Source organism: Sapajus apella, unplaced genomic scaffold (assembly GCF_009761245.1).
Source record: "Sapajus apella isolate SASKATOON/1434 unplaced genomic scaffold, GSC_monkey_1.0 scaffold6, whole genome shotgun sequence".
Taxonomy (NCBI): Eukaryota; Metazoa; Chordata; class Mammalia; order Primates; family Cebidae; genus Sapajus; species Sapajus apella.
This window is the reverse complement of record NW_022436946.1, coordinates 28641819-28668482: the sequence shown is the minus strand read 5'-3', so window position 1 is coordinate 28668482 and position 26664 is coordinate 28641819. Positions and strand designations below refer to the sequence as shown.

The following is a 26664-nucleotide window of genomic DNA, read 5'->3' as shown; positions in this document are numbered from 1 at the left end:
TCAAACTGAAGCCCACACGCTAGAGAGCATGGCAGCAAATATACCAATTGGACCCTAACCCGGAAGACAGAGCTCAGGGAAGGAGAGACACCACTGGGAAGGTGGGGCTAATTTCACCTGCAAGCAAACCCCAGGAGAAGACCACCACCCAGCAACCTGACTGAATCTGAGGCAGCCCTGCTGCTGCAGGCCAAAAAAGATATACCTGCAACCACAACAAAAAGGACGTCCACTCAGAGATTTCTCCCAAAATCACCAACTTCAAAGATCAAAGGGAGATAAATCCATGAAGATGCGCAGAAAGGATGAAACCTTCAAAGACCAAAACATCTCTTCCCCTTCCAGGGATCACAGCTCCTCACTATCAAGGGAACAAAACAAGACAGAAAATGGGTTTGATGAACTGACAGAAGCAGGCTTCAGAAGGTGGATAATAACAAATTCCTCTGAGTTAAAAGACCATGTTCTAACCCAATGAAAAAGAAGTAAGAAAAGGTTTGAAAAATGCAAACTAGAATAACCAGCTTAGAGAAGAACATAAATGACTTACTGGAGCTGGAAAACATAGCATGAGAACTTTGCGAGGCATGCACAAGTTTCAACAGTCAAATTGATCAAACAGAAGAAAGGATATCAGAGATAGAAAATCAAATCAATGAAATATAATGAGAAGGCAAGATTAGAGAAAAAAGAGGGAAAAGAAATGAACAAAGCATCCAAGAAATATGGGATTATGTGAAAAGACCTAATCTATGCTTGATCAGCGTACCTGAATGTGACAGGGAGAATGAATCCAAGTTGGAAAACACTCTTGAGGATATTATCCAAGAGAACTTCCCCAACCTAACAAGGCAGGCTAACTTTCAAATCCAGGAAATACAAAGAACACCACAAAGATATTCCTCAAGAAGAGCAACCCCAAGGGACATAATTGTCAGATTCACCAGAATGGAAATGAAGGAAAAAATCCTAAGGGCAGCCAGAGAGAAAGGTCTAGTCACCCACAAAGGAAAGGCCATCAGACTCACAGCAGATCTCTTGGCAGAAACTCTACAAGCTAGAAAGGAGTGGGGGCCAATATTCAACAACCTTAAAAAAAAGAACTTTCAACCCAAAATTTTATATCTGGCCAAACTAAGCTTCATAAATGAAGGAGAAATAAAATCCTTTATGGACAAGCAATTGCTGAGAGATTTTGTCACTACAGAACCTAACTCACAAGAACTCCTGAAGGAAGTACTAAACATGGAAAGGAAAAACCAGTACCATGCTCTGCAAAAACGTATTAAATGTTAAAGAAAAACAACACAATGAAGAAACAACGTCAACTAATAGGATAGGCAAAACAACCAGCCAGTAACAAAATGGCAGGATCAAATTCAAACATAACAACATTAACATTGAATGTAAATGGTCTAAATGCCCCAATCAAAAGACACAGACTAGCAAACTGGATTAAAAAGTCAAATGGTGTGTTGTATTCGGGAGACCCATCTCATCTGCAAAGACTCACATAGACTCAAAATAAAGGGATGGAAGAAAATCTACCAAATAAATGGAGAGCAAAAATAGTAGGGGTAGCAATTCTAGTCTCTGATAAAAAGGAATTTAAACCAACAAAGATCAAAAGAGACAAACAAGGGCACTATATAATGGAAAAAGGATCAATGCAGCAAGAAGAGCTAACAATCCTAAATATTTATGCACCCAATAGAGGAGCACCCAGATACTTAAAGCAAGTTCTTAATGACCTACAAAGAGACTTAGCCTCCTGCACAATAATAGTGGGAGACTTTAACACTCCACTGACAAAATATCGGACAGATCAATGAGACAGAAAGTCAACAAGGATATCCAGGACTTGAACACAGATCTGGACCAAGCAGGCCTAATAGACATTTACAGAACACCCCACCCCCATCCACAAAATACACATTCTTCTTAGCAGCACATCACACTTACTCTAAAATTGACCACATAATTGGGAGTAAATCACTCCTCAGCAAATGCAAAAGAAGTGGAAATCACAATAGTCTTTCAGACCACAGCACAATCAAATAAGAACTCAGGAATAAGAAAAGCACTCAAAACTGCACAATTATATGGAAACTGAACAACTTGCTCCTGAATGACAAATGGATAAACAATGAAATGAAATGAAGGCAGAAATAAAGATGTTCTTAGAAACCAACGAGAATGAAGACACAACGTACCAGAATCTCTGGGACATATTTAAAGCAGTGTCTAGAGGGAAATTTATAGCAATATATGCCCACATGAGAAACAAAGGAAGATCTAAAATCAACACACTATCGTCAAAATTGAAAAAGCTAGAGGAGCAAGATAAAAAAAAAAAACTCGAAAGCAAGCAGAAGACAGAAAATAACTAAGATCAGAGCAGAACTAAAGGAGACAGAGACACAAAAAACCCTTCAAAAAATCAATAAATCCAGGAGCTGTTTTTTTTTGAAAGGATCAACAAAATAGACCACTAGCTAGACTAATAAAAAAGAAAAGAGAGAATAATCAAATAGATGCATAAAAATGATAAAGGGGAGATCATCACTGATTCCTCAGAAATACAAACTACCATCAGAGATTACTACAAACAGCTATATGCACATAAACCAGTAAATCTGGAAGAAATGCATAAATTCCTGGACACTTGCACACTCCCAAGACTAAGCCAGAAAGAAGTTGAAATCCTGAATAGACCAATAACAAGGTCTGAGGTTGAGGCAGCAATTAATAGCCTACCAACCAAAAAAAAGTCCAGGTCCAGACAGGTTCACAGCCAAATTCTACCAGATGTACAAAGAGGAGCTGGTACCATTCCTGCTGAAACTATTCCAAACAATACAAAAAGAGGGAATCGTCCCTAACTCTTTCTATGAAACCAATATCATCCTGATACCAAGATCTGGCAGAGACACAACTTAAAAAGAAAACTATAGGCCAATACTGATGATGAACATTGATGCAAAAATCTTCAATAAAATACTGGCAAACCAAATCCAACAGTACATCAAAAAGCTTATCCACCACGATCAAGTAGGCTTCATCCCAGGGATGCAAGGCTGGTTCAACATTTGCAAGTATATAAATGTAATCCACCACATAAACAGAAACAAAGACAAAAACCATATGATTATCTAAATAGATGCAGAGAAGGCCTTCAACAAAACTCAATAGCCCTTTATGCTAAAAACTCTCAAGAAATTAGGTATTGCTGGAATGTATCTCAAAATAATAAGAGCTATTTATGACTAATCCACAGCCAATATCATACTAAACGGGCAAAAACTAGAAGCATTCCCTTTAAAAACTGCCACTAGACAGGGATTCCCTCTCTCTCCACTCCTATCCAATATTGTATTGGAAGTTCTAGCTAAAATAACTAAGCAAGAAAAAGAAATAAAGGGCATTCAATTAGGAAAAGAAGAAATCAAATAGTCCCTATTTGCAGATGACATGATGATATATTTAGAAGACCCCATCATCTTAGCCCAAAACCTCCTTAAGCTGATAAGCAACTTAGGCCAAGTCTCAGGATACAAAATCAACGTGCAGAAATCACAAGCATTCCTATACATCAACAACAGACAAACAGAGAGCCAAATCACGAGCGAACTCCCATTTACAACTGCTACAAAAAGAATAAAATACCTAGGAATAAAACTAACAAAGGATGTAAGAGATTTTTTCAAGGAGAACTACAAAGCACTGCTCAAGGAAATAGGAGAGGACACAAACAGATGGAAAAACATCCCAGGCTCATGGTTAGGAAGAATCAATATTGTGAAAATGGCCATATTGTCCAAAGGAATTTATAGAGTCAATGCTATCCCCATCAAGCTACCATTGAACTTCTTCACAGAACTGGAAAAAATCACTTTATACTTCATATGGAACCAAAAGAGAGACCTCGTAGCCAAGAGAATCCTAAGCAAAAAGAAAAAAGTTGGAGGCATCATGCTACCGGACTTCAAACTATACTACAAGGCTACAGTAAACAAAACAGCATGGTACTGGTACCAAAACAGAGATATAGACCAATGGAACAGAACAGAGGCCTCAGAAACAAAGCCACACATCTACAACCATCTGATCTTTGACAAACCTGATAAAAACAAGCAATGAGGAAAGGATTCCCTGTTTAATAAATGGTATTGGGAAAACTGGCTAGCCATATGCAGGAAGCTCAAACTGGACCCCTTCCTTATACCTTATACAAAAACTAACTCCAGATGGATTAAAGATTTAAACATAAGAACTAACACCACAAAAACCCTAGAAGAAAACCTAGGCAACACCATTTAGGATACAGGCAGAGGCAAGGACTTCATGACTAAAACACCAAAAGCAATGGCAACAAATGCAAAAATAGGCAAACGAAATCTAATTAAACTCCAGAGATTCTGAACAGCAAAAGAAATATTCATCAGAGTGAACTGGCAACCAATAGAATGGGAAAATATTTTTGCAATCTACCCATCTGACATAGGGCTAATATCCAGAATCTACAAAGAACTAAAGTAGATTTACAAGAAAAAAAAAAAAAAAAAGCAAACCCATTCGAAAGTGGGCAAAGGATTTGAACAGACACTTTTCAAAAGAAGACATATATGAGGCCAACAAACATATGAAAAAAATCATATCATTGGTCATTAGAGAAATGCAAATCAAAACCACATTGAGATACTACGTCACGCCAGTTAGGATGGCAATCATTAAAAATCTGGAGACAAAAGATGCTGGAGAGGGTAAGGAGATAAAGGAACACTTTTACACTGTTGGTAGGCAAGTAAATTAGTTCAACCATTATGGAAGACAGTGTGGCAATTTCTCAAGGATCTAGAAATAGAAATTCCATTTGACCCAGCAATCCCATTACTGGGTATATAACCAAAGGATTATAAATTGCTCTATTATAAAGACACATGCACAAGTATGTTTACTGTGGTGCTATTTAGGAAAGCAAAGACCTGGAACCAACCCAAGCCCATCAATGAAAGACTGAACAAAGAAAATGTGGCACATATACACCATGGAATACTATGCAGCCATAAAAAACGATGAGTTCATGTCCTTTGTAGAAACACAGATCAATCTAGAAACCATCATCCTCAGCAAACTGACACAAGAACAGAAAACCAGACATCGCATGTTTTCATTCATAGGTTGGAGATAACAATGAGAACGTTTGGGCACAGGGAAGAGAATAACACTCAGTGGGCTAGGTGGGGGGCTGGAGGGGAGGGGAGGGACAGCATGAGGCAGGGAGGATGGGGAGGGATAACACCGGGAGAAATGCCTGATGTAGGCAATGGGTGGTGGAGGGGGGCGGTGGAATGGAGACAGCAAACCACCATGGTATGTATACCTATGCAACAATCCTGCAGGATGAAGAATGTGCACATGTACACTAGAGCCCAAAATACAAAACATAATAATAATAATAATAATAATAATTGGAAAGAATGATGTGGGGTACCTTGACATATACTTTGTAAAGCAGTACAATATATGGCATTACGTTCTTTGGAAACAGGCTATCTGGATTCAAATACCAAGTATACCAATTACCAGCTGTGTCACTTTAATTGAATGGCTTAACTTCTCTGTGTCTCAGTTGAATCATTTGTTTAAAAAACAAAACAAAGGAAATAATAAGAGTACCTTCTTCATAAGTTTATTCTGAAATTGAGTGACTTAAATACAAAACCGATACAAAGGGACATAATGAGCACTATATAACTGTTATGCAGTAGCAGAGGTAGCAGTATATTTTTAGGGTGGTCTAGGGATATAGTACTAGCATGTCCCTTGAAAATAAAGTAAATATGAAAATCATGCAATTATTAACTCCAAGAAAAGTAACATTTTAGGAAAAAGGATATATAGTCATATTACTTAAATTACCAATAAACAATATTTATACAGACATAATAATATAAGCTTTTGATAGTGATTTAATCAAGATTATGATAAAGCTATAGAACAGAGAGAGAAGGAAAGACAATGAAATCTAAATCCTAAGCTTCTAAATCCCTACCCATAATAGATGAAAGCTGAAAGTTAAAAAAAAAAAATCAAGATAGTGTAAGTGCACTGTTTTTAAAATGTGGAGATCCCCCCACCACACATACACATATGCACACCCAAAAAAACAAAAAACAAAACAAAGAAAGAGATGTGGCAGCCTCTGAGGAGTGGGACTTGGGAGTGCAGTAGAATGGGTAAAGGATTACTCTTCATTCTTAAAAACCCTCCCATACTTTTTTGACTTTTCAAACTATGTACACTTATTATTTTAATAAAAATAAATAAAAAATGGTAGTTAGTAGATGTCACACAAACTATGAATTATTATCATCTCTAGCTGCTCTGCCAAAAGATAAATACATGCTCTAGGCTGGAAGTGGAAAGTAAACTTAAGCCACACAGAATTTTGACATTTACTGAGTCTCTGCTTCTGCTCCAATAATAGATAAAACAAAACAAACATATATGTTTTCTAAGCTCTAAATTGTCTTTTTTAAAAAAGTTATTTTCACCTTATTAAATTTTATCTCTAATAAAACTGAATTAATATAATTGTTGTCAAAAAATATTTGATAAAGAAATTATTTTTTTTAAAAAAGAAACAAATGCCAATTTGACATCCCAAAGGAGTTTATCTTGCTTACATTAAAAACCTGAAATAAAATTCCTTTTGAGTAAAAGATTTCAGTTTAACCACAGGAAATTGGTATTTTTGACAGCCCAAAATGGAAGCGTACTCAAGAACAAATCACAGCCTACTCAGTCAGAACTTTAGAGCAAAGAATTATAACCAGGGTCAGTCCAGAGCCCTGAGACCCACAGGATTTCCACACCAAACATTATCACAGCTACTCGGGAGGCTGTGGCAGAATTGCTTGAATCTGGTAGGTGGAGGTTGCAGTGAGCCAAGATCGCACCACTGCACTCCAGCCTGGGCGACAGAGCGAGACTACGTCTCAAAAAAAAGAAAAGACTGAGTGACTCCAACTGAGCATTTCCAGCAGATAATATATTGTTACATCATATTAAGACTATAATATTAATATTCATTATATTGACCTTATAAGCATTTATATGTTTATATGTTATGCCTTCATATTATAAAATGTAAATACACCAATTAAGGGCTTTTTTTTTTTTTTTTTTTTAAGAAAAAGTTTTTTTTTTTTTTGCCCAGGCTGGAGTACGGCTGCGTGATCTTGGATCACCAAAACCTCTTCCCCCCGGGAGATTCAAGTGATTCTTCTGCCTCAGCTTCCTGGGTAGCTGGAATTACAGGCATGAGTCACCATGCCCGGCTAATTTTTTATATTTTTAGTAGAGATGGGGTTTCTCCATGTTGATCCTGCTGGTCTCGAACTCCTGACCTCAGGTGATTTGTCTGCCTTGGCCTCCCAAAGTGCTGGGATTATAGGCATGGGTCACTGTGCCTGGCTGGGCTTATGCATTAGAAAAAAATGCCTGTAACATGTTCGACTCTATAGCCCCAAGTAGTTTACAGACATCAAATTTATTATTATAACACTATACACAGCTGCATAGCATGTCAGCATTACCCAGGAGACATCAATATATCTTTGAATATGCACCAAGAAGCACAACTAGCATAACCTAGTTATAATCAAAAGAGCAGTCTAAGGGCAGGATATGCATACCAGCTCACACTAACCATACTGTGAGCCCTCACTCGGGTTTCCCATCAGTCCTGTAGAGACTGCTATGCCCAGAACATATGCCCTAAGTAAGCCGGGACGCTAAGAGTTTGGCACTTGATCCTCATGTCCAATTATGGACAAGATACATTGTTTTGCTTCAGATGCAAAGGGAGCTTCCCAATTTAGTGTGAAAATGAGCATTTAGCATCACTGCAATGCCAGATATAGGTGACGGGGGGACAGAGGCAGCAAACCTCCTTGCTTATGCAAAAATCCTGCATGATCTGCACGTGTACCCCAGAACCTAAAGTACAATTAAAAAAAAAAAAAACTTATGCAACCAAATACGACCTGTTCCCCAAAACCTATGGAAATAAAAAATAAAGAAGAAAAAAAAAGCTAGATTTCATACTACACACTATATAATTTCTTTCTCTGAGCCCAATACACACACACACACACCCCTCTCCCTGCCCCATCACCTTCCTTCCCTCTCTTTCCAAATCTTCCCCCAAGCCTCCCACTCTTTTACTCACCTGACCTCCCTCCTTGCCTCCCCACCAGTTCCAACCTCCCTCCTTCCCCCACCTCATCCTTTCTTCCTGCTTTCCCATGCTCCCTCCTCATTCCCACCCACTCTCCCTCCCCTCCTCATTTTCCTCCTCCCCCCTCTAATTTTATTTCTGGATATGAAAATCAGTGTCTCCTTTATGTGTAATGTTTATTTGAACTATCTGAAGAAATAAAATTAATCTGTAAGATGAGGGATCAGCCTTTTTATTTGTTTTGAGATGTATTTTGGATATGGTGAATCCCCCAGGAGTTTACTTAAAACCCAAATCAAATCTTACCAGAAACATAATAACTCTGTTCTTAATTACTACAAGCTTTCTATGTTGCTGTTAAAATATCACATCATTCATGTGTGGAGGTAGGCATTTGTCTGGAGTAACTAGAATGATTCGATAAAGTTTAGTCTTAGTTGTCTGTCATTTCCACTTGAAAGAATTCCAAACATGTTCTTGGTGTATCTCATAATTCCAGTCATAAGCCCCTTCCTTCTCTTTTTCCTGTCACGTTCTCCTCGTACTAATTCAGTATATTCAGGGATGAAAAACATTTCTTTTCTATTAACAATATAAATAAGTCCATGTATACATTGCCATAAATTATGCTTTTACAAACTCTAAGCAAATACAATGTGTGTATGTGTATATACAAGCACATATATGTATATGTGTTTGGCTAAGATACATATGTGTGTATGTATATGTAACATACATTCACATGTATGTATATATACACATATGGGAATTTTTTTTTATATATGCATGCACACCCAAGTGCACATACATGTATCATACTTAACCAAACATACTTCATTTTCCCAACATAAAAGTTTTCCTTCTGGTCGGCACACGCAAAAGTAGCAGAAACGTAAATCTCAATTCCCTTTCTGTCTGTTATCAAAACCAAGAAAAGTACATAAATTATATACACAGTAACCACACCATCAAATCTGAAGCTTTTAAATTTTAATACACATACAACCATATCTAAAGAAGAGAAATGAAGAGCAAGGTCGGTTTGCCAATAAAATTCTGTAAGTGCTGCAAAGAATGAGCAGAGACGATAGGAGGCCTGCTCACTTACTCTATGTACCAAATTCAGATCTGTGTTTTAGAAATGTTCTGGTTCACTTGCAGTTGGACATTAGTTGGAGCTTTTGTAAATACAGAGTATGGTTTAGGGACTGTGATGATTAATACTGAATGTCAGCTTGATTGGACTGAATGTTGCAAAGTATTGATCCTGGTATGTCTGTGAGGGTGTTGCCAATGGAGATTAACATCTGAGTCAGTGGGCTGGAGAAGGCAGACCCACCCTTAATCTGGCAGGCACCATCTAATCAGTTGTCATAGAATATAAAGCAGGCAGATAAATGTGAAAAGGCAAGACCGGCCTAGCCTCCCAGCCTGTATCTTTCTCCCATGCTGGATGCCTCCTGCCCTCAAACATTAGACTAGAAGCTCTTCACTTCTCAGACTCAAACTGGTTCTTCTTGCTCTTCAAGCTTGCAGACAGCCTATTGTGGGACTTGTGATCATGTAAGAACTAATATGATATAATATATCCATATATATATATATGGCTAGAACTATGTATATCATATTAGGTCTATCCCTCTAGGGAACCCTGACTAATACAGATTTTGGTACCAAGAGTGGTTCTAAAGGAACAGAATATTAAGGATGGGATTCTTTCATTGGTTTTGGGGTTTCTGGAGTTGGCTGCTTAATATGATTAGACCCAAAAATGCTAAGGACTCTACTTGTAATACTGCAGAGGACACTGATATTCCTTGGCATGAACTGTTTAGAGGGTTATGCAAAATAAATGCATTTGACACTCCTGATTCACTGCTTGTGAGAAGCAAGGAGTTAAGTGACTCTATGCATGATACCGTTGACCATATGTGGAGAACCAAGGAACATAATGAAGCTGGTTGGTTGCTCCTAAGTTCAGTGGATAAACTGACGAAAGAAAATGATGAACTCAGGGATTCTGTCTCCTGGCTTCAGAAGCAGATACTGAGCCTCAAATCTGCCAAGATTGCCCAGAGTAAGAAGCTTAGCTCCTGAGCTGAAAAAGAGCTGAAATTGCAGAAAACCAGACACAAGCTCTTATCATGCGAGGGGCTGATCTGCAACAAAAGGTATATGCACAGCCTTGCCAGGTGTCTACTGTTAAAGTGAGGGTACTGATTGGAAAACAGTGAGACCCTGCAACTTGGAATGAGGACGTGTGGAAGGACTCTGATGAAGCCGAGGACCCTGAGTTTGTAAACTCTGATGAAACTTTTCTGTCAGAAGAAACAGCTTTCCCATCCCCAGTAGTAGCAACATCCCCTCCTGGACCCAGGCTGCCATCAGCCTTTCCACTTTGAGGAGATAAACCCTGTGCTGCCTGAGGCAACAGTGATGGCCTCCCCTGAGGCATTTTCCAGTCAAGATAATGTTGATTCTTCTCAGAAGCCACCCACAACACCCCTGTTTGCTTCCAGACCTATAACTAGACTAATGTCCCAGTGGGCCCCTAGAGGTGGGGTTGCGACTGTGACACAAGAGGAGGTGTGCTACACTTGAAAAGAACTGCTTGAGTTCTGTTTATACAACTTACAGACACAGAAATCTGGAGAACAGGCATAAGAATGCATATTAAGGGCACACAGAGTTGGATCAGGCTGAATTTATTGATTTAGGTCCACTAAGTAGGGACTTTGCATTTAATGTTTCAGCTTGAGGAGTTAAAAAAGATTCTAATAGTCTATTTGCTTAATAAGCTGAAATATGGATTAAAGATGGCCCACTGTGAGCAAGGTGGATATGTCTGATCTCCCTTGGTTTAATGTAGAGGAAGGAATCCAAAGTCTTAGGGAGATTGAGATGGTGGAGTGGTTTAGTCACTTTAGACCTACTCATCCCATCTGGGAGGTTCCAGAAGATATACCCTTGACCAAATGCCTTGTGAAACAGATTTGTGAGGGCCATACCTGCATCTCTGAAGAGCCCTGTAATTGCTCTACTCTGTATGTGAGATCTAACAGTGGGAACTGAGATCATTCAACTATAAAATTTAAATGCAAGAACAATTTGATGCCGAGGTGGCAAGGGCCAAGTGGTGGCACGCAACCACCAAAGGCAAGGCGGGCCTAGCTACTGTAATGGACAACAGAGACAAAGAAGCAATCAGAACAGCCTGACTCATGCAGAGCTCTGGCACTGGCCAATTAATCACAGTGTTCCTAGAAGTGAAATTGATAGGAAACCTAATGCATTCCTGCTTAATTTATATTAGCAGAAAACTTCTAGGTCAAATGGACAAAAAGCTAATTTGAATTATAAAAACAGAGAATCACAGCCCATCAATCAATTTCCAGACTTGAGCCAGTTTACAGACCCAGAACCCCTTGAGTGAAGGTACGCAAGAGGAAGGACCCCACTATAGTACCAACAATTTATGCTGTGAATGTTTCTCCCATCCTTCCCTAAGGAGGCCTTTTACCAGGGTAACTGTGCATGATCAGACATTATGTGGACTACTGGACACTGATTTTGAGCTGACATTGATTCCGGGGGACACAAAATGTTATTGTCGTCCTTCAATTAAAGTAATGGCTTATGGAGGTCAGGTAATTCATGGAGTTTTAGCTCATATTGACTTACAGCATGGCCAGTGGGTCCCCAGACTCATCTGCAGTCACTTCCCCAGTGCCAGAATGCATAACTGGTATAGATATACTTAGCTGCTGGCAGAACCCCCACATTGGCTCTCTGACTGGAAGGGTGAGAGCTATTAAGGTAGGAAAGGCCAAATGGAAGCCATTAGAGATGACTCTACCTAGAAAAACACTAAATCAAAACAAGATTGCATCCCTGGAGGGATTGCGGAGATTAGTACCACTATCGAGGACTTGAAGGATGCATGGGTTGTGATTCCCACCACATCCCCATTCAACTCTTCCATTTGGCCTGTGCAGAAGACAGATGGATCTTGGAGAATGACAGTGGATTATCGTAAGCTTAACAAAGTGGTGACTCCAACTGTAGCTGCTGTACCAGATGTGGTTTCATTGCTTGAGCAAATTAACACATCTGCTGGTATCTGGTATGCAGCCATTGACTTGGCAAATGCCTTTTTCTCCATTCCTGTCCATAAGGCCCACCAGAAGCAATCTGTCTTCAGCTGGCAAGGCCAGCAATATACCTTTAATGTCCAACCTCAGGGATATATCAGCTCTCCAGCTTTGTATCATAATCTTATCCAGGGAGAACTTGATTGCTTTTTGCTTTCACAAGATATCACACTGGTTCATTACATTGATGACATTATGCTCACTGGATCCAGTGAGCAAGAAGTAGCAAACACACTAGACATTTTGCTGGGATATTTGCATGCCAGAGGATGGGAAATAAATCCAACTAAGATTCAGGGAACTACATTCTACTGTAGTAAAATTTCTAGGGGGTTCAGTGGTGTGGGGCCTGTTGAGATATTCCTTCTAAGGTGAAGGATACGTTGCTGCATTTGGCCCCTTCTACAACCAAGAAAGAGGCACAACATCTGGTGGGCCTATTTAGATTTTAGAGGCAACACATTCCGGATTAGGGTGTGTTACTCCAGCCCACTTATCAAGTGATCCAAAAGGCTGCCAGTTCTGAGTGGGGTCTAGAACAGGAGGCTCTGCAACAGGTCCAGGCTGCTGTGCAAGCTGCTCTGCCACTTGGGCCATATGATCCAGCAGATTCAATGGCGCTTGAAGTGTCAGTGGCAGACAGGGATGCTGCTTGGAGCCTTTGGCAGGTCTCCAAAAGGGAATCACAGTGGAGGCCTCTAGGATTTTGGAGCAAGGCCCTGACATCTTCTGAGGCTGTCTCTATTTTGAGAGACAGCTCTTGGCCTGTTACTGGGTTTTGGTAGAAACTGAATGTTTGACTATGGATCATCAAGACACCATGTGACCTGAATTGCCTATCATGAACTGGGTGCTTTCTGACCCATCTGGCCATAAAGTGGGTCATGCACAGCAGCATTCCATCATCAAGTGGAAGCGGTACATACGTAATCAGGCTCAAGCAGGTGCTGAAGACACAAGTAAGTTACATGAGGAAGTGGCTCAAATGCCCTTAGTCTCCACTCCTGCCACCCTGCCTTTTCTCCCATAGCCTACACCCATGGCCTCATGGGCAGTTCTCTGTGATCAGATGACAGAGGAACAGGAGACTAGGACCTGGTTCACAGATGGTTCTGCATGATATGCAGGCACCATCTGAAGGTAGACAGCTGCAGCACTACAGTCCACAGTCCCTTTCTAGAACATCTCTGAAGGATAGTAGTGAAAGGAAATCCCAGTAGGCAGAACTTTCAGCAGTGCACCTGGTTGTGCACTTTGCATAGAAGGAGAAATGGTCAACTGTGCGATTATATACTGATTCATGGGCTGTAGACAATGATTTGGCTGGATGGTCAGGGACTTGGAAGAAGCATGATTGGAAAACTGGTGACAAAGAAATTTGGAAAAGAGGTATGAGGAAGGACCTCTCTGAGTGGGCACATGAAGATTTGTATCCCATGTGAGCGCTCACCAACAGGTGACCTCAGCAGAGAAGGATTTTAATAATCAAGTGGATAGGGTGATCCGTTCTGTGAACACCATTCAGCCTCTTTCCCCAGCCACCACTGTGATCACTCAACAGGCCTATGAACAAAGTGGCCATGGTGGCCAGGATGGAGGTTATTCATGAGCTCACAAACATGGACTTCCACCCACCAAGGCTGACCTGGCTATGACCACTGCTGAGTGCCCAATTTGCCAGCAGCAGAGACCAACACTTAGCCTTTGATATGGCACCATTCCTTGGGGTGATCAGCCAGCTACCTGGAGACAAGTTGATTACAATGGACCTCTTCCATTATGGAAAGTGCAGAGGTTTGTCCTCACTGGAATAAACGCTTACTCCAGATATGGGTTTGCCTATCCTGCACACAGTGCTTCTGCCAGGACTACTATCAGTGCACTCACTGAGTGAATATCTTATTTACCATCATGGTATTCCGCACAGCAATGTCTCTGACCAAGGCACCCATCTTATGGCTAAAGAAGCTGGCAGTAGCCTATGCTCATGGAATTCACTGGTCTTACAATGCTCCCCATCATACTGAAGCAGCTGGATTGATAAAACAGTGAAATGGTCTTTTAAAGTCACAGTTATAATGCCAACTTGGTGACAATACATTTCAGGGCTGGGGCAAATTCTACAGAAGGCCCTGTATGCTCTGAATTGCTGTCCAATATATGGTACTGTTTCTGCAATGGCCAGGATTCAAGGTTCCAGGAATCAAGCAGTGGAAGTGGAGGTAGCACCACTCACCATCACCCCTAGTGATCCACTAGCAAAATGTTTGTTTCCTGTTCCCACAACATTATGTTCTCTTGGCCTTGAGGTCATAGTTCCAGAGGGAGGAATGCTGCCACCAGGAGACACAGTTATTCCATTAAACTGGAAGTCAAGATTGCCACCTGGACACTTTGGGTTCCTCCTTCCCTTAAGTCAACGGGCTAAGAAGGGAATTACAGTGTTGGCTAGGGTGACTGACCTGGACTATCAATACAAAATCGGTCTACTATTCCATAACGGAGGTAAGGAAGAGTATGCATGGAATACAGGAGATCCATTAGGGCGTCTCTTAGTATTACTATTCCCTGTGATGAAAGTCAATAGGAAACTACAACAGCCTAATCCAGGCAGGAGTACAAATGGTCCAGACCCCTCAAGAATGAAGGTTTGGGTCACTTCACCAGGAAGAAAAAACCACAACTTCCTGAGGTACCAAAGGCAAAGGGAATACAGAATGGGTACTAGAAGGTATTCATCAATACCAGTTACAATCATGTGACTAGCCACAGAAAGGAGGACTGTGTCATCAGCATTTCCTCCTTCTTTTGTTAAAAACATATTTGTGCTTGTAAACTCTGTATTAAGAAATTACCTTTGTAAGATTTACTGCAGCATTTAAGTATTGTAAACTTTATGTAATAGTATTTGGGTTGGGGATTGATGCGTTTCCAGGTGTAGAAAGGACAGCTGTATTATGTTAGGCGCAATTATGACCTTGTTATTGTCTTTATTTGAAGACTATGTATGATCTCAGGAGATATATATGGGTTCAAGTTGACAAGGGGTGGACTTGTGATGGTTAAAACTGAGTGTCAACTTGATTGAACTGTGGGATACAAAGTATTGATCCTGGTGTGTCTGTGAGGGTGTTACCAATGGAGATTAACACTTGAGTCGGTGGGCTGGAGAAGGTAGACCCACCCTTAATCTGATGGGCACCATCTAATCAGCTGCCAGCGAATATAAAGTAGGCAGAAAAACATGAAAAGGCAAGACTGGGCTGGGTGTGGTGGCTCACGCCTGTAAACCTAGCACTTTGGGAGGACAAGGTGGGCGGATCACCTGAGGTCAGGAGTTTGAGACCACCTTGGCCAACATGGTGAAACTCCATCTCAAAAAAAAAAAAAAGAAAGAAAGAAAAAGAAAAGGCAAGACTGGCCCAGCCTCCCAGCCTACATCTTTCTCCTGGGCTGGATACTTCCTGCCCTCAAACATCAAACTCTAAGCTCTGCTTTTGAGACTTGGACTGACTCTCCTCACTCCTCAAGTTTGCAGAAGCCTATTGTGAGACCTTGTGATAATGAAAGTTAATACTTAATAAACTCCCCTTTTGGAGCTTGCATGATGTACAGATCCAAATGCCACATAAAATTTGCAAATATGCTTAGGACAGGCTTAGGGCTGGACAGATATAGGGGTGGTCATTAAAAAACTAATCATTGAAGCCACTGTAGATAAAATGGAGGGTAAACTGAAGATATAACTCTAGAAGACAATTCTAATTGAAAGTTAAATAAAGGAGGAGAAGAAAGAATTAGCAAAAATGAATGACAAAAAGGAATCCAAAAACAGAAAAGAATAAAGTCACTGATGCTGTCAAAAAGGCTGTATCTAATAAAGTATGGCACTTAACAGACACAGTAAAGATTTTCTGAATGAACTAACAAGAGAATGAAAGGAATATATTTCATTAAGTAAGCAGAATAAAATGCTGAAGAGAGGTCAAGAAAACTAAATCATAATAGGGTAGATAAAAATACATAAGGTTTGAAAATGTGCCTATACTTTGACATAGCAAGTGTATTTCAACGGATTTGTTGTGGAACAACAATTATAAACATCAAGATATTGATCCATAGATATTTATAATAAAAAATCCTACATGCATAAAAACAGAAAATTGGGATTAAATCATGTACTGGAACATTATCTAATCCTTTAAAATTATACTACAGATTAATATTTATAGGTATGAATGGATAATTTTTTTTGAGATGGAGTCTCGCTCTGTCACCCAGGCTGTAGTGCAGTGGCGTGATCTCTGCACACTGCAACCTCCTCCTCCACAGTTGAAGCGATTCTCCTGCCTCAGCCTCCCGAGTACCAGGGATTACAGGTGCCCGCCACCAAGCCTGGCTAATTTTTGCATCTTTAGTAGAGAAGGGGTTTTGCTATGTTGGGCAGGCTGGTCTCAAACTGTTGACCTCAGGTGGTACGCCCGCCTTGACCTCCCAAAGTGCTGGAATTACAGGTTTAAGCTACCGTACCTGGCTAATTTTAAATACTTAAGTAAAAAAAGGAAATCTCAAAACAATAACACTCCTATTAAAAAAAATCTGTAGCTAAAGGTAAAAATATGAGCATAATAGGGTTAACAGTATTTACCATAAAGAGGTAGGGTAATGAGTGTTGTTTTCTCCTTTTAAGCATTGACAACAAAAGCCAAAATAGACAAATGGGACTTAATTAAGCTCCACAGCTTCTGTACAGCAAAAGAAACAGTCTAATTAGAGTGAATCTGCAACCAACAGAATGAGAAAAAATTTTTGCAGTCTACCCATCTGACAAAGGGCTGATCCAGAACTTACAAAGAACTAAAGCAGATTTACAAGAAAAAAACAAACAAGCCCATTCAAAAGTGGACAAAGGATATGAACAGAATACTTTACAAAAGAAGACATACATGAGGCCAACAAACATGAAAAAATGCTCATCATCACTGGTCATCAGAGAAATGCAAATCAAAACTACATTGAGATATCATCTCACGCCGGTTAGAATGGCGATCATTAAAAAATCTAGAGACAACAGATGCTGGAGAGGATGTGGAGAAATAGGAACACTTTTGCACTGTTGGTGGGAGTGTAAATTAGTTCAACCATTGTGGAAGACAGTGTGGCGATTCCTCAAGGACCAAGAAATAGAAATTCCATTTGACCCAGAAATCCCATTACTGGGTATATATCCAAAGGATTATAAATCGTTCTACTAAGGACACGTGCACACGAATGTTCATTGCCACACTGTTTACAATAGCAAAGACCTGGAACCAACCCAAATGCCCATCAATGATAGACTGGATAGGGAAAATGTGGCACATATACACCATGGAATATTATGCAGCCATCAAAAACAATGAGTTTGTGTCCTTTGTAGGGACATGGATGAACCTGGAAACCATAATTCTCAGCAAACTGACAGAAGAGCAGATCAAACACTGCATGTTCTCACTCATAGGTGGGTGTTGAACAATGAGAACACATGGACACAGGGAGGGGAGCACTACATACTGGGGTCTGTTGGGGGGAAATAGGGGAGGGACGGTGGGGGGGTGGGGAGCTGGGGAGAGACAGCAAGGGGAGAGATGCCAGATGTAGGTGATGGGGAGGAAGGCAGCAAATCACACTGCCACGTGTGTACCTATGCAACAATCTTGCATGTTCTTCACATGTACCCCAAAACCTAAAATGCAATAAAATAAATGGGGGAAAAAAAAGCATTCTTGAATTTTTCTATGTAAACAAGAATTCATTAAATTATAATTTTGAATTAGTTACCGATGTCTTCAATTAGTAACAGATCATTTGATTATTTTTATTCTTTATTAACATGAAAAATTAAATTCTGGATGTGTGTGTATATGTATCAAACCATATATGTGTATATAAAATCCAAAATGTGGATGGTTTTGTCATTATACATTCTAATTTCTGATATTAAATACTGCAAGAAGTAATTGTGAGATGATTTCTTATTGATAAGGTTAATCACATTTAAGTCTATTTAGCAACTGTGTCACTGGAAATAAATAATTTGGCGATTTATTGTGATGAAATACTAACATTTGCCTGTTTATTACTTGTTAAATAACCAAACTGTTTTTAATTACACTAATTTTTAAAACAAATATGAAATTTTTAACTTTTTTAAAAATGTCATCTCACAGGTCACATTTTTACAAAGAAGCTAATGATGCATAAAACTCTTCATTGTACTATATATAAAATTCACTGTTAGTGGGTAAATGTAAAATAATAACAAACAGCAAATGATTAATGTTAAAGGCTGGTCTGTAAGTATAGACTCCCAGGTTTTGTTTTGAAGAAAATTAACAATAAATGGGCCACATTAGAGTTTCAAATGAGCAAAGAAGGAATAGGTTTTAATAGAACTATATTAGCATTTTTAAGCCATGCTGAATTTTTATATATATTTAACTAAGAGTCACTATGTAAGATTTAAGTTGTTAAAACTAAGTACATCTTTAGCACTGAAGACCATTCAAAGTAGAAAACAAACAAAAAAAAGAGCTGCAATTCTACAGCCTATAATAAAACTTAATGTGGTTCGTTTGATATAAAGAAAACAATTAATATTAAATGATGATACAATGTTTCCCCATGATATATACAGCTTTTGTGTTGAAATAAAATGTCCCAGAAGGAATATAACATTCCTGTAAACCTACTAAAAACGGTTAAGAAAACTTTAAACTGCTAAGCCTTGGGCAGTATCAGAAGTTTCCAGACAACTGTTTTAATCAAGCAGCAGATTTAATAAATAAATGTTAATCTGGTAGACATGAAAGTAGAAGAAAATGATACTCCCTCAGGAAGCTGAAGTTTCAGTTGGAAAGAAGAAATAAATTAAATATTAAATCTGTAAGAAGAGCTATAAAGGCAAGAGACATGCAAAGAGAAGACAAGATCAGAATGGGCTGTAAGTAATTCACAGAGCAGTTTGTGTTGAAGGATGGGCTGAGTTTGTATAAGTAGACAAAAGCGCAGACAGTAGTCAAGACATAAACAACAAGGAGACAGGCAGTAATAAATGCTGTTTTGTCCTTGAGGGAGATAAGCAGTCTAACCTCCTTGGGGCATTAGCTTAGGCTAAGGAAGGGTAGGAAATATTGTACACAGGAAAGGTAGAGATATATGAAGGTAAGCCACACAATGGTGTCCAGAATTGCCAGTAACTTAAAATGATAAAAGACAGGTGAGGGCTTTATAGGAACGTGTTTCTTTTCTGCCTTAATTACCTTACACTCTTTGATTATCTTAACATCTTATTCCTCACAGATAACAAGGTAAAAAAGAATTAGCACCACATCTGATTCACTCATCATTGCATCCCCCACACACAGCACAGGGCATAGCTCAGAATGCAAGTTCAATAAATACTGGTTGAGTAAATAAAGAAGAGGAAATGTTTAACTTGTAAATCTTACTTCATAGTCATACATAAAAGGTACTTCATATATTAGGTTACTACACTGAAAAATGCATATTAGCTTATTGCTTAATCTCCCTCCTGGATAGGAAGAAAGATAGGGTCTCTGACTCACGAAGGTAGGTTAGGAAATGGGCAAAGGAATTACTTTTTAGCACAGGGGAAGTGAGCAGCTTACAAGAGCATGAATGTCTTCATCTATCATAGTAGAGTTGATCAATACTATCCAAAAGTGAAATATCATGCTCAAACCTCTGGAAATGTTTTACATAATCTTTTCTCTTTACCTTAGAGGAATCTCTCAGAAACTAATGACCCCAGGAGTGAAAAAACAGTTATTTGAAATTCAGCAATTCCTTCAGCCTTACACTGGGGTTTCTTTCTTCTTCTTTTTTTTTTTCCCCCCTAAAGAATTCCATGCGAATTTAAAGTGGTAACTGTACTATAATGATATTTTTTTCCCATTTATTTATTTTATTGCATTTTAGGTTTTGGGGTACATGTGAAGAACATGCAAGATTGTTGCATAGGTACACACGTGGCAGTGTGATTTGCTGCCTTCCTCCCCATCACCTACATCTGGCATCTCTCCCCTTGCTGTCTCTCCCCAGCTCCCCACCCCCCCACCGTCCATCCCCTATTTCCCCCCAACTGACCCCAGTGTGTAGTGCTCCCCTCCCTGTGTCCATGTGTTCTCATTGTTCAACACCTGCCTATGAGTGAGAACATGCAGTGTTTGATCTTCTGCTCTTCTGTCAGTTTGCTGAGAATGATGGTTTCCAGATTCATCCATGTCCCTACAAAGGACACAAACTCATTGTTTTTGATGGCTGCATAATATTCCATGGTGTATATGTGCCACATTTTCCCTATCCAGTCTATCGTCGGTGGGCATTTGGGTTGGTTCCAGGTCTTTGCTATTGTAAACAGTGTGGCAATGAACATTCGTGTGCACGTGCCCTTATAGTAGAACGATTTGTAATCCTTTGGATAAATACTCAGTAATGGGATTTCTGGGTCAAATGGAATTTCTATTTCTTGGTCCTTGAGGAATCGCCACACTGTCTTCCACAATGGTTGAACTAATTTACACTCCCACCAACAGTGCAAAAGAGTTCCTATTTCTCCACATCCTCTCCAGCATCTGTTGTCTCCAGATTTTTTAATGATTGCCATTCTAACTGGCATGAGATGATATCTCAATGTAGTTTTGATTTGCATTTCTCTGATGACCAGAGATGATGAGCATTTTTTCATGTTTATTGGCCTCATGTATATCTTATTTTATAAAGTGTCTGTTCATATCCTTTGCCCACTTTTGAATGGGCTTGATAGTTTTTTTCTTGTAAATCTGTTTTTGTTCTTTGTAAATTCTGGATATCAGCCCTTTGTCAGATGGGTAAACTGCAAAAATTTTTTTCCCATTCTGTTGGTTGCCGATTTGCTCTAAAGACTGTTCCTTTTGCTGTGCAGAAGCTGTAGAGTTTGATTAGATCCCATTTGTCTATTTTGGCTTTTGTTGTCAATGCCTTTGGTGTTTTGGTCATGAAGTCCTTGCCTACACCTACGTCCTGAATGGTTTTGCCTAGATTTTCTTCTAGGGCTTTTATGGTGTTAGGTCTTATGTTTAAGTCTTTAATCCATCTGGAGTTAATTTTAGTGTAAGGTGTCAGGAAGGGGTCCAGTTTCTGCTTTCTGCACATGGCTAGCCAGCTTTCCCAACACCATTTATTGAACAGGGAATCCTATTCCCATTGCTTGTTTTTGTCTGGTTTGTCAAAGATCAGATGGTTGTAGATATGTTGTGTTGCCTCCGAGACCTCTGTTCTGTTTCATTGGTCCATATATCTGTTTTGGTACCAGTACCATGCTGTTTTGATTACTGCAGCCTTGTAGTATAGTTTGAAGGTACGTAGTGTCATGCCTCCCGCTTTGTTCTTTTTGCTTAGAATTGACTTCGCTATGCGGGCTCACTTTTGCTTCCATATGAAGTTTAAGGTGATTTTTTCCAGTTCTGCGAAGAAGATCATTGTTAGCTTGATGGGGGGAGCATTGAATCTGTAAATTACTTTGGGCAGTAAGGCCATTTTCACGATATTGATTCTTCCTAACCGTGAACATGGAATGTTTCTCCAACTGTTTGTGTCCTCTCTTATTTCGTTGAGCAGTAGCTTGTAGTTCTCCTTGAAGAGGTCCTTTACGTTCCTTGTTAGTTGTATTCCTAGGTATTTTATTCTCTTTGTGGCAATTGTGAATGTAAGTTTGTTCTTGATTTGGCTCTAAGTCTGTTATTGGTGTATAGGAATAAATGTGATTTTTGCACATTGATTTTGTATCCTGAGACTTTGCTGAACTTGCTTATCAGTTTCAGGAGATTTGGGGCTGAGACGATGGGATCTTCTAGGTATACAATCATGTCGTCTACAAATAGAGACAATATGACTTCCTCTTTTCCTATTTGAATGCCCTTTATTTCTTTTTCTTGCCTGATTGCTCTGGCTAGAACTTCTAATACTATATTGAATAGCAGTGGTGAGAGAGGGCATCCTTGTCTGGTGCCACATTTCAAGGGGAATGCTTCCAGTTTTTGCCCATTCAGTATGATATTGGCTGTTGGTTTGTCATAAATGGCTTTTATTATTTTCAGATACGTTCCATCAATACCTAGCTTATTGAGGGTTTTTAGCGTAAAGAGCTGCTGAACTTTGTCAAAGGCTTTCTCTGCATCAATTGAGATAATCATGTGGTTTTTGTCTTTCGTTCTGTTTATGTGGTGAATTACGTTTACAGACTTGCGTATGTTGAACCAGCCTTGCATCCCCGGGATGAAGCCTACTTGATCATGGTGGATAAGCTTTTTGATGTGCTGTTGCAATCAGCTTGTCAGTATTTTATTGAAGATTTTTGCATCTATGTTCATCATGGATATTGGCCTGAAGTTTTCTTTTCTTGCTGAGTCTCTGCCGGGTTTTGGAATCAGGATGATGTTGGTGTCATAAAATGATTTGGGAAGAATTCCCTCTTTTTGTATTGTTTGGAATAGTTTCAGAAGGAATGGTACCAGCTCCTCTTTGTATGTCTGGTGGAATTCGGCTGTGAGCCTGTCTGGACCTGGGCTTTTTTTGGGTGGTAAGCTCTTAATTGCTGCCTCAACTTCAGACCTTGTTATGGGTCTGTTCAGGGTTTCGGCTTCTTCCTGGTTTAGGCTTGGCAGGAGGCAAGTGTCCAGGAATTTATCCATTTCTTCCAGGTTTATTAGTTTATGTGCATAGAGTTATTTGTAATAATCTCTGATGATGGTTTGAATTTCTGTGGAATCTGTGGTGATATCCCATTTATCGTCTTTTATTGCAACAATTTGATTATTCTCTCTTTTCTTTTTTATTAATGTGGCTAGTGGTCTATTTTGTTGATCTTTTCAAAAAACCAGCTCCTGGATTTCTTGATTTTTTGAAGAGTTTTTTGTGTCTCTATCTCCTTCAGTTCTGTTCTGATCTTACCTATTTCTTGTCTTCTGCTAGACTTTGAGTTTTTTTGATCTTGCTCCTCTAGCTCTTTAAGTTTTGATGATAGGGTATCAATTTTTGATCTCTCCTTGCTTCTCATGTGGGCACTTATTGCTATATATTTTCCTCTAGAGATTGCTTTAAATGTGTCCCAGAGATTCTGGTATGCTGTGTCTTCATTCTCGTTGGTTTTGAAGAACATCTTTATTTCTGTCTTCATTTCATTGTTTATCCAGTCAACATTCAAGAGCAAGTTGTTCAGTTTCCATGAAGCTGTGCGGTTCTGGGTTAGTTTTTGAATTCTAACTTGATTGCACTGTGGTCTGAGAGACTGTTTGTTACGATTTCCGTTCTTTTGCATTTGCTGAGGAGTGATTTACTCCCAATTATGTGGTCAATTTTAGAGTAGGTGTGATGTGGTGCTGAGAAGAATGTATATTCTGTGGCTTTGGGGTGGAGAGTTCTGTAAATGACTATTAGGTTTGCTTGGTCCAGGTCTGAGTTCAAGTCCTGAATATCCTTGTTAATTTTCTGTCTGGTTGATCTGTCTAATATTGACAATGGGGTGTTAAAGTCTCCCACTATTATTGTGTGGGAGTCTAAGTCTCTTTGTAAGTCATTAAGAACTTGCCTTATGTATCTGGGTGCTCCTGTATTGAGTGTGTATATATTTAGGATCGTTAGCTCTTCTTGTTGCATTGATCCTTTTACCATTATGTAATGTCCTTCTTTGTCTCTTTTGATCTTTGTTGCTTTAAAGTCTAATTTACCAGAGATGAGAATTGCAACTCCTGCTTTTTTTTGCTATTTGCTTAGTAAATCTTCCTCCAACCCTTTATTTTGAGTCTTTGTGTATCCTTGCATGTGAGATGTGTTTCCTGGATACAGCACACCGATGGGTTTTGGCTTTTTATCCAATTTGCCAGTCTGTGTCTTTTGATTGGGGCATTTAGGCCATTTACATTTAGGGTTAATATTGTTATGTGTGAATTTGATACTGCCATTTTGGTGCTAGCTGGGTGTTTTGCCCATTATTTGATGCAAATTCATCACTGTGTTGTTTCTCTTTACCTTTTGGCATGTTTTTGGAGTGGCTGGTACTTGTTCTTCCTTTAAATGTGTCGAGCCTCTTTCAGGAGCTCTTGTAAAGCTGGCCTGGTGGTGGCGAAATCTCTGAGTATTTGCATGTTCACAAAGGATTTTATTTTTCCTTCACTTATGAAGCTTAGTTTGGCTGGATAGGAGATTTTGGGTTGAAAATTCTTTTATTTAAGCATGTTAAATATTGGCCCCCGCTCTCTTCTGGCTTGTAGGGTTTCTGCTGAGAGATCTGCTGTGAGTCTGATGGCCTTCCCTTTATGGGTAACCCGACCTTTCTCTCTGGCTGCCCTTAGTATTTTCTCCTTCATTTCAACCCTGGTGAATCTCACGATTATGTGCCTTAGGGTTGCTCTTCTTGACGAATATCTTTCTGGTATTCTCTGTATTTCCTGGACTTGAATGTTTGCCTGCCTTGCTAGGTTGGGGAAGTTTTCCTGGATAATATCCTAAAGAGTATTTTCCAGCTTGGATTCATTCTCTTCGTCGCATTCAGGTACGCCGATCAAACGTAGATTAGGTCTTTTCACATAGTCCTACATTTCTTGGAGACTTTGTTCATGCCTTTTTACCCTTTTTTCTCCATTCTTGCCTTCCCATTTTATTACATTGAGTTGATCTTCGACCTCTGATATCCTTTCTTCTGCTTGGTCAATTCGGCTGTTGATACTTGTGCATGCTTCACGAAGTTCTTGTGTTGGGTTTTTCAGCTCCAGCAATTCACTTATATTCCTTTCTATTTTGTCCATTCTCTTTAGAATTTCATCAAATCTTTTTTCAAGGTTCTTAGTTTCTTTGCATTTGGTTAGAACATGTTCTTTAAGTTCACAGAAGTTTCTTACTATCCACCTTCTGAAGTCTGATTTTGTCATTTCATCACACTCGTTCTCCCTCCAACCTTGTTCCCTTGCTGGTGAGGAGTTGTGATCCCTTGTAGGAGGAGAGGTGTTCTGCTTTCGGGTGTTTTCATCCTTGTTGCGCTGGTTTCTTCCCATCTTTAAGGATTTATCCACCTGTCGACTTTGTAGTTGCTGGCTTTCAGACTGGGTCTCAAATATTTCAGATTGACGTTCTGTTTGTTGATGATGAGGTTATTTCTGTTTCTTGATTTTCTTTCTGACAGTCTGGCCCCTGTGCTGTAGGTCTGCTGAGGTCCACTCCAGGCCCTGCTTGCCTGGGGTTCACCTGCCGCAGCTGCTGAACATTAGGGGTTGTTATCAGTTTTCTTCTTCTGCTATCTTTGTCCCAGAAGGATACCCGCCTAGTGTTAATCTGATCTCTCCTTTATGTGGTGGCTCTTTGGATATATAGGGGTCAGGGAGCTACTTGAGGAGATGGTCTCTTCTTTATAGGAGCTCAAATGCTGAGCTGTGAGCTCTGTTGTTCATTCAGAGCTGCTGGGCAGGTATGTTTAGGTCCACTGCAGCAGAACTCATAAACTACTTTTTGTTTCCAGGTGCTCTGTCCCAGGAATTTAGGGCTTTATGAGTTTCGGTTATGCTGCTGCCTTCTCTTTTTTTTTTTTTTTTTACCTTCAGAGCTGCCCTGTCCAGCAAGGAGGCAGCCTAGTCACTGTCTGTCTGTAGAGGCTTTGCTTAGCTGCTGTGGGCTCCGCCCAGCTGCGAAGTGAACTTCCCTGCAGTCCTGTTTATATGGGTGTAGTTAGAACTGCCTCAGCAATGGTGGCCTGCCTCTGTTAAGGCGGAGCCTCTCTGCAGTGGCGGGTTGCCTTGGCAATGGCGGGCTGCCTCAGCATTGGCTGACTGCCTCCGCAGTGGTGGGCTGCCTCGGTAATGGCAGACGCCCCTCTTCCATAGAGCTGGACTGTCCCAGGTTCAGCTGCACTTGCTATGAAACTCTCAATCCAGAGTTTCTGGTTGCTGTTCTTTTGTGGGGGTGGGACCAGCCAAGCCTGATCATCTGGCTCCCTGCCTCAGAGCCTTGTTTTTTTTTTTTTTAAAGTTGGTGTTCCAGTCGCCTGTTGAAGAGGCGCCGTGGTGTGTGTTTTTTCCCATGCGACAACTCACTGTGCTGGCTTAAACAGTGGCACTGAGATTTGTGGCGCTTTTTTTGCCCTGGAATCTACTATCCTGGCTCCCTGCTCAGTCCCCTTTTTAAACAGATGAATGGGCGGGTTCCCGTGGCTCCAATCGCCAGCCAAAAGGGCACCCA

At 39.9% G+C, this 26664-nt stretch overlaps 1 protein-coding gene and 1 long non-coding RNA gene across 7 annotated transcripts in view; both read right to left on the bottom strand.

The window, feature by feature from the left end:
- TBC1D32 (TBC1 domain family member 32) overlaps positions 1-26664 on the bottom strand; it is a 244204-nt gene that overhangs the window by 88213 nt on the left and 129327 nt on the right. The window lies entirely within an intron of this gene.
- On the bottom strand, positions 1779-12626 carry LOC116549371. The gene is made up of 3 exons (XR_004267830.1): positions 10931-12626; positions 8113-8118; positions 1779-1792 (listed from the first exon to the last, which is right to left on the bottom strand). It is a non-coding gene; the product is annotated as an uncharacterized LOC116549371 (long non-coding RNA).